We start from the raw sequence: 9,678 nt of genomic DNA, 5'->3' as shown, positions 1-9,678 counted from the left end.
AAGGATATATTGCAGTTAGTTGAAGGAAAATTGAACATAGGCTCAGAATGAACATGCTGAATGAAATCTGATCCTGGAGCAGTTCCATGACATTCCAATGTGCTTCCTACTTTTGGCATCACTGATATATTGATATATTGTCATATTATACCTTTGTGTAAAAAGTGTTAGAACAGGCAGTAACACCATTGCTAAGTTGTAATATTAACCTTTACCAATTTCATTACTCTAATAGATTGGCTACAACAACCCCTTGAAACCACCTCAGCTGTCCTCTGCTAAGTCACAAAGGAAAACAAACCGACACCTGGAGTCTCTTATGGCCCAAATTTAAAGTAAGAACATAATACAAGGCATTTATGAGTCATAGCTGAAACAGAAATCTTAAAAGCAGCAAAACACTAGCGGTACTTTACCAAAGGTCCTTTACAATATATCTTTAGGAAATGAAAAATATCCTGCCATAGTAGGCCTACACAAGTAATCCGTAAGATGAATTTTAAAATAAAATCTTGGCTGCCTGACTCTTGCAGTTCACAGAATGCCTTACCTGTGCCAGTAAATCCTTACTTCCACGCTGTGCAGCAGCTGACGCGATTTGCTTCATAAAAACAAATCTCCTTCAACAGATTTCAGGGACAAAAATTAGCGGGCTGCTCTACTTAAACTGGCTTACATGCTCCAAGCATTGAAGCAGCAAAAACACTCACATTGTCAACATAATATTGTGGCTGGTGCTAAAATCAACAGATTGCTAAGTGATTATGCATTCACAGAGCTTTCTTGTTGTTTCTCAGGTTTTTTTTTTCTTTCTGGGCACAGTCACTTTTCAGCACAGTATATGAAAACCACACAGGAAAAACTCCCAGGTATTATTAACTATTTGTTCATCCTGCAATTCCAGATTGCTTGCATCCTTTTTTAGGCAGTTATACAGTTTAAATTACCTACAGTAGCTAACTTGTCTGCAGATGCCTATTCTTTGTGTCTGAAATCTAAGCCCAGGCTTTATACACTGTTCCGAGTTCTCTCCAAAATGAAATAAAACCTTGTCCCATGTCAGAGACTTTGCTTCTAGTATTTGACATTTGACTGACATGGGGCAGGGCTGAACTCCAGGAAAGAATAGGACTTTAAGCAGGATTCATTCTATTGCATTGCGGCAAAACGCAATTTGAGCACTGGTGTGGTGCTGTTAATTTTGAATGGCGCCCTAATGCACTGCCATGATACTGCCATGCCATGATCTGTGTTGTGGTGCACTATGTTGGAAGAAATGTGCAGAAACACCTGGCTGGTGCTTTGGCAACCCATTCAATATGAATGGGCTACCTTAATGCAATGAATGCTCATGCATGCAAATATCTACATAAAAAAAACAGTAGCTGCAGCCACTATGGAGATTACAACAGAAAGTAATTTCACACTTACTTCAACAACTAATTTCATTCTACTCCTCCTCCCAGCAGTGACTTGGCAGTCTGGTAGCCTTTAAATCTCTATCGTAAACACAGAGCTGATGCAGAGGAAGAGGGGAGAGCAGATTGCTGAGGCCCAACATAAACACTTTATTGCTTCTCTTGTGATAATGCTCCACAGTGCCTGCAGCTTCAGAGGTCAGTGAGGGCTTGTTTTTATTAATTACAGGATGTTAAGGATATGTACATGCTTGAATGGGCATAGTCTGGCTAAAGTTCTAATTTAAAGCTGAATTCTGGGCAAAAATGTTTTTTTTTCCCATGCAGTGGGGCTGTGCCCACACTGCATGGGTTAACTGCTTGTTTTTTTTTCTAGGGGAAAGGAGAGCTGAGATATTCTTACCTAATCCTCCAACCCTCCCAGCACAAGACTGGTCTAGCACCCCCACGCTCCAGTGGTTCTGAATAGTGGAGTGTTCCTGACGTCATCACACCCAGAGCAGGCTCCACAGACCAGGAACAGTCCCACAATGGACCACGAGGGAACGCCGTTTTCTGGGGGATCGAAAGATCAGGTGTTGACTTGTGCATTGCAGGCACAGCCCCACTGCATGAGGAGAAAAACTTTTCCAGAGTTCAACTTTCAGCCCTTGTATACAGACTGGGATCCAATGGCCTTAACAGGCATTAACTGATTTGAAATCCAGGACAGGCACTTGTGCCTAAATTTACCAGTAGTGTCAGTTCATACACTTTGGAAGGACATAAATATTCATTTAATTAGCATCTACTAATCTTTTTTTTTTATTGCTTGACTTATTTTTATATCCAGTGGGCCTCAGTTAATTGTAAATAATTTCTGAAGAACATAATGTGCAGGCAGATTTTAATAGAGTCGAAGCTGAATAGAAAAGGCTAAGTTCCAGATAGCACCTGTTTTAAGGTTTTATAACAAGTGCTGCCATCACAACACATGTGTGCACACTATGCCAGTTCAGACCAGGAATCACACAAGAGCGTATTCAATGTTCATATGCTATTCAATGCAATGTAATTTTCAGCCCATTAATTTGAATGGATAATAAATCAACAACTCATATACAATCTAATATGCTGAGCAACCACTATGTGTTATCACATCTCAAAAACCATATAAATGTGCAATTATACACAATTTTGAATGAATAAATAAATAATACTGAAATCAAATAATATAAAAGTCCACAATCAAATGTCCTTCAGTGCAAAAAGTGCTCCTTGGTAATACGACTGCATCCACAAATATTATGAACCACAGTCATAGAGTAAAGTGACATCCGTGAATAGAAGACATCTGTGAAAATCCTCCACCACTATGCATTCACCAGAAATAAAATGAACCAGGCTTGTTGTAGAAAACTCCTCCAAGGAATGTATTGCTCTTCCACAAAAAAGGATAATATATGACCTTTCGATGATGTATCCTGAAAAGGAAAGCTGTAATTTGATGGTTAAATTGTTCTTGCTAGGCATCTATCTGCTCTTGACACTGCTTTGAAATACCTGTAACCACCGGGCCTCACAATTTTTTCATGCATTACTTTTAAAAATGCACTGCAACTGGATCGCATGGCACTACTGTATCATGCAATCCGATGCAGGCAAATGCACTGTGTTTGCTATCTGCATTTGGGGTGTTAGGAATCAAATGACATCCACAGCAGATGCATGGCAAAATAGTGTGTTGACATGACTGGAATGCAACACAGGTGCGCTGCATTTGCAGGTTGGAGTCCTATTTATCATAGAAAGCATACTTTATCGGAGTGTAATGCATGGCAATAGAAAGTATTGTGTTAATATACTTTACATTAATGTGTTACAGTCATATTCATAGTGGAAGGCATTGCAACACATGTGCATGGTACAGCACCATGCATTATGGTAATGAACGTATTACCACAATGCAATGGTCTGATCCCGGCCTAAAAGCCAAGTGCATTAAAATAGCATAGCAGCATTACAGTGAATCAAAGGTCTGAATTTGTCCTAAAAGATAAGTGCCTAAATATTAGTATGGAGTCCCATTAAGGTGGATATCTGTTAATTGAAGAAAATTAAACTAATTTTCACTGCCTGGCTTGACTGAAGACAGGATCTAGGTCAGTCCCATCTTCAGTTTATTGCAAGCACTGATTATAATGGATGCTGGCAAATAATCTGCAGGCCAGGCATTAGAAACACAGGGTCGATTTACTAAAACTGGAGAGTGCAAAATCTGGTGCAGCTCTGCATAGAAACCAATCAGCTTCCAATTTTTTTGTCAAAGCTTAAATGAACAAGCTGAAGTTAGAAGCTGATTGGCTACTATACAAGGCTGCACCAGATTTTTCACTCTCCAGTTTTAGTAAATAAGCCCCACAGTTTTCTTTACAAAGAAAGCACCTGCTTCTATTTACTTACTACTTACCTTTGGCATCAGAGGCTGAGCTACGGGGAGTATTTATCCCAAAGTTGACTTGTGCAAATGCATGTATACATTTAGAAAATTTTGTATATCTAATATCAATGTAATTCTCATGTTCTCAGTTATATTCTTTTACCTTTTGATTCTGTTAGACAATTTTTCACATTGCTGTCCTTCTAGCCCTTATCAGTTTTTACCTGGATTCAATGTGTGATCCATCAATGCATAAAGATGTGATTGGGTCCTGGGTCAGACATCTGTCCCTAACTGCTGAAGGTGTGGATGCATGCCTTCAGCCGCAGCTCCTATTAGCCTGTCAAGGCTTTGTGCAGCGATTACCATGCACCTGTGATCCCAGCTGCAAGAATCCACTGATTCTTGCTGCAGGAAATTGCTCTATGTCTCTAATCGCTCATGCAGCATAAGAGGGGTATTTACTAAAACTGGTGAGTGCAAAATCTGGTGCAGCTCTACGTAGAAACCAATCACTTTCCATGTTTTATTGTCGAAGCTTAACTGAACAAGCTGAAGTTAGAAGCTGATTTGCTACCATGCACAGCTGCACTCTGAGTTCTCTTGTTTTAGTAAATATCCGAATTGCCTCTATATCAACAGATTGAATGGCTGTTGGAAGTGCCCTAATCTAATTGCAACTGTAAGTCATCTATAGCCTACCTTGATGAATTTCTCAAAAATCTTTAGGAAAGATTTAGTACCTAGAGGTTTGTTTTTCACATGAAGTTTACCCGTGCACTACTGAAAGAAAAATTATCTGTAGCACCTAAGCATGAACTTTTAAAAATAAGATTTACTGAAAATTAAAGATTAAATAAAGGGGGCGTGGCCTTGAGCGGACCTGCTTCATAAGGCTCCTGGCTCTGATCCTTTACCGATCCTTCCCCTGGCATTGTACAGTGCTCCCACCACCACTACTGCCTTCCTTACGGCTTCAGCTCTCTGTGGATACCTGACATAGGTGAACTGCTTGCATGATGAACTGCAAATCTAAAGCAGCTAGGGCCCTGGAGGTTCAACATGGCGCCGGAACGCTCTCACAAAGGACCCCTCGTGGCTGAGAGATCCAAGGAGCCTGGCAGCAAACCTGAAAAGTGTGTGGCCACTCTACCTGTAAGGATGGTAATATTCTCAGTTTACACATAAACTCTCCAATATGCAGACGGACACTGATCTTGGAGCTGGGGAGGGTTGCTTGGAGATGTTGGGAGAAGTGGACTTTACTGTCCCCAGCCCTGACCTGGCCGTTATACAGGAAGTGGCTTCCAGGGAGGATGCTGAGATCATGGGTGGGGGAGAACAACCCACTCTGAGTGATATTCTGATGGCTGTGAATAAATGCACAGCCTTGGTGCAATCGGTGAAGAAGCAATTGGAGGGGCTGACAAAGAAGGTATCCTTTTTGCACCAGGACCTCCAAAAGATTAGAGAATGCACTACTGCAGCTGAAGGCCACATTAGTGATTTGGAAGATCAAATGCCCCACTGGTGGCTGGAACCCGCGCTATGACTTACAATTACATGTGGTCACGGATAAAATGGATGACATTGAAAATAGATTACGGCGTAACAATGTCCGCATAGTTGGACTACCAGAACGAGTAAAGGGCAGAGACCCAACTACCTTCAATGAAATATGGCTACAGGACATTTTCAGTAAAGACTCCTTTTCTCCCTTTACGCTGTGGAAAGAGCACATCGTGTCTCTGCTAGGGCTATCCTGGGAAACACCCCCAGACCTGTCCTGGCACGCTTGCTACATTTTAAAGACAGAGAAATCATTCTACGACTAGCCAGGGAGCGGGCACCCTTGCAGTTTAATGGAGTCAGAGTATCCTTCTTTCTGGATTTTTTACGAGGAAGTTCAATTCCGGAGGGCTAAATTTTTGGATGTCAAGAAGGGACTCAAAAGGCTTCAAGGTAAATATGCCATGCTATACCCTGTTTGCTTGTGAATCATGGTGACAGGCCAAGCTCACTTCTTTGACACGGCTGGTGATGCAGCTCTGGGCTGTCGTGGCTAGTGGAGAGAAAGGAGTGGGATTATCTTTCAGACCCCTCAGAGGCCTCTAGGACAGCTTGGATCTCAGCACAGGAAGCTTACCTGAATGTGCTCTGCTTGGTAGCGGAGAAAAAGACGGGCCATTTTGTGGCTAAACTTGTCAGGGCACAGTCTATTACTCCTGCCATCATCGCCATTTATTCTCAAACTGGTATTCTTCTAAATACTCCCAACTGGGTGATGGCGGAATTGGTATCGTTCTATTCCATCTTGTACCAATCTAAAGTTTTGTGTACCCATGATGAATTACAGATCTGTCTGAGTACAGTGCACCTGCCACAACTGTCTAATGCACAAAGTGCATTACTCGACTGACTCACCTCTCACTGTAGAGGAAGTCCAGGGGGCGGTGGCCTGCATCCTCACCTCAAATACCCCTGGGGTAGATGGGCTTCCCATGGAAGTATACTCACAATACGCGGACTCTGTACTACCCCACTTGATTACAACCGTCAATGACGCGTTCCGTCTTGGGAGATTGCCAGATTCTATGGTTCAAGCCACTATTGTTCTGTTACTAAAGCCGGGAAAAAGCCCCACTGATTCCAATTCATATAGGCCTATTTCTATATTGCAGACAGATATAAAAATCCTAGCTAAAATATTAGCCAGAAGACTAAACAAAGTTATTGCTAGCATCATACACTCTAATCAAGCAGGCTTCATGGCCTTACAAGTCTACCGCCATCAACCTGCGCAGATTCTTTCTGAACATGCAAACTCCTTCAGACAACATTGGATCGAGGGTCTTATCTTTACTTGCCAGTAAGGCGTTTCACAGTGTTGAGTGGGGGTACCTTGTGGGAGGCTTTGAAAAGCTTTGGCTTTGGAGATACCTTTATTTCATGGGTGCAGTTGCTCTATTACGTCCCTAAGGCTGTAATTCCTATGGGTAATCTGGTATCCAATTCATTCTCCCTGGGATGGGGCACTCGTCAGGGCTGCCCTCTATCACCCTTACTGTTTGCCCTGGTAATAGAGCCACTGGCTGCACATATTCGGGCCTCTATGTCCATTCATGGATTTCAATACGTTTACATATGCAAGAAGCTATTATATGCTGATGACATTGCTGCTCATGTTAGAAGACTCTTCTTCCAGCTTGCAAACAGTGATGGATGCTTTTGGCGAATTTGGCCAGTATTCGGGCTTAACAATTAACTGGTCCAAGTTGTCTTTACTGACCCTTGATGACCAACTCACCCCTACTCTTTCACCAGGGTGCCCGTACCTATAGTTTCTAGTTTTAAATACTTGGGCATTGTGATCTCTAGAACAGTCACTGAATTTCCAGGGCTCAATATTAACCCGCTGCTTAAACATTTTCGAGATAAAATACAGACATGGCGGAAACTGCAGATCTCTTTAGTAGGCCAGGCTAATTTTGTTAATATGATACTTATGCCCCAGTTACTCTATCTACTACATAATTCCCCACTGATAATTCCTCATAAAACTTTTTGCACTGTTAACTCCCTTTTCCGCTCCCTTTTATGGAAACTAGCACTCCTAGGATTAAGCTGGAACAACTCCAGCGCCCTAAGATGTTCTTTGAATGTGTCACAGCACCTCTCACAGATGTACTTACTGCTTAGAATACATTATACCCCCTTTAGACTGCATAGGATGGGTCTACTGGCTGATCCCCTTTGTCCTAGGTGTTGAAGGGACCATGGAGACCTACCCCAAGCTGCACAGATACTGGTTTAGCGTGCTGGGTATTATTAACCAGGCCTATTAACTCTAGTTATCATTGGACCCTTTGCCTTGTATTTTGGGTATTTTGGATCTGATGATCCCTGATGTATTTGTTAAGGAGGCAGTATAGAGAGCCCGGTTCCAGGCCCGAAAGGCGATTTTATTGCACCGAAAGAGCCCTTTGCCCCCGTCATCTGCACGACTGGCTTAACAACATGCATACCACCTTGTGTTATAAGAAACTTATATACCAACATAGAGGATGCCCGACTAAATTTGACAAAATATGGGATGGCTGGCTTTCGATTCCTGGTCTGGCTCCAGTGGAGTTGGTGCTGCCTCGTTTGTTAGGATATGGTTAGGCTTTTTAGTGGAGGGGTTGTCTCTCTAGGACAGTTCCAATTTCATATGGAATATGAATGGTCATAATACTGCTCTAGTCATGATGTTTTTTTATTGGTTTTTGCCTTGTCTACTTACTAAAGAAGGGTGGGGGTGTTGTTGTACAATCTACTTTATTAGATTTCTGATTACCAACTTTATTGTATGCCGTTTCGTGACACAGACATTTTGCAAATTGTACCTACGTTTTGTTCAATAAACTCTTTTCTGATTTAAAAAAAAAAAAAAGATTAAATAAAGATAAATCTAAATAGAATGTAGCAGCAAAATGTTGAAACTTGTATTTCCCATTTTGGAGCTGTCCATTTATAACAGTTTGCACAACTGCAGACATTCTTTTTGTAAAGTAAGGATTACCCAGCCTCACACAGGTTAAAGACCAAGCTTAGCTTCACATAAACTGTATTTTGTGTCATTCATCTATGGCAGGGGTCAGTGAGTATGTGTTTCTAATGACAGTTAAAGTACAACACGCTGGAATACATGTCACAACACAACTATTATTAAAGCGTCCTGCTCAGAAGTATTCATTTGCAATATGACCATTATAGGACAAAAGAGCAATAAAAGCTTAAAAATGTTTGCTACTTCAAGTGATTCATCCGGGACCCTAGCGGTCACTATACTGTAACATAATGCATTCTTATTTTGGACAAGAGATCTTTATTTAAAAAGCTCTTTAAATATAAAATCAAACATTTATAACTGACTTTAAAATGACAAGTAATATAGATTTAAAAAGATTGCTGAATACAGTGACACAAATGGCAATGACAAAGAGCAGAATGACCTACAGCAACCAGAAAGTAATCAATTTACTAAAGTCAATGTGAAACCTGAACCATTTTACACCCCCTACTGTCCTATAAACTAAACTTCTCATATAGGCTGTACTATACTACCTACTAGCAGCTCCAATTTTCTTCAGTTGCCAATACCTGCACACACCAGATGTGGCAAACATGTTCTCTGTCAAAGGACAGGAACTGTGTTTTGGCAGAGCCACTGATGGTTCTGCTTGGATGTCAACCATTGCCAGGCCCATGTCACTTGCATTTGTGCTTTTGCTTAGATTCTGGCAGGTGGAAGAAGCTTAAAGGTGCTGATAATTACAGTTTTATTATTTTTTTAGCAGTTTAGGTTATGGTACAGTAGGGTGTGTAAAATAGATCAGGTTTATCAGAGACTTTTTGTCCATTTAAACCCTATCACTTTGCTAAAGCACTGTGTATAAGAAAACTCACTTTTTTAAAAAATAAAGTCTACCTTTTCTAAGTATGTGTTTCATTTCAGCTCTGCTGATCTCCTCCAGTCTGTTTGCAATCACTTCATGTCTATGTGCCTGCTCTCCAGCAACTAATCCGCAGAATTTCTAAGTATGGGTATCCTGGTGGTGACAACAGTGGAAGCAAGGCCTTTTGTAGTCTCCATTGGCAGAGACTATCCATGCGAATGCACACTTACCTCTATCCAAACCCTCAATGCTTACTTTCTTCTATCAAGACCAAAGACACTTGGTCAAAGAACCCAACAAAGTCCATGGGAGCTACTATGAAGGCACACCCAATGCACAGAAGATTTTCACAGAAGGTTGTAAATTGAAGGCTGCAGCCACAGGATGAAGGAAGGTTCAAATA

The 9,678-nt window shown here is 41.3% G+C and overlaps 1 long non-coding RNA gene across 1 annotated transcript; it reads left to right on the top strand.

Moving 5' to 3' along the window:
* The first annotated feature begins 233 nt into the window (after positions 1 to 233).
* LOC149464957 (uncharacterized) lies at positions 234 to 2,527 on the top strand. Its single transcript, XR_016312280.1, has 2 exons — positions 234 to 335; positions 1,795 to 2,527. It is a non-coding gene; the product is annotated as an uncharacterized LOC149464957 (long non-coding RNA).
* Positions 2,528 to 9,678: the final 7,151 nt, after the last annotated feature.

The sequence above is a fragment of the Staurois parvus genome, unplaced genomic scaffold (genome assembly GCF_062004578.1).
Source record: "Staurois parvus isolate SC_StPar_1 unplaced genomic scaffold, SC_StPar_1.0 ptg000145l, whole genome shotgun sequence".
NCBI classification, from domain to species: Eukaryota; Metazoa; Chordata; class Amphibia; order Anura; family Ranidae; genus Staurois; species Staurois parvus.
Note: the sequence above shows the minus strand (reverse complement) of the source record. Positions and strands in the feature narration are given on the sequence as shown.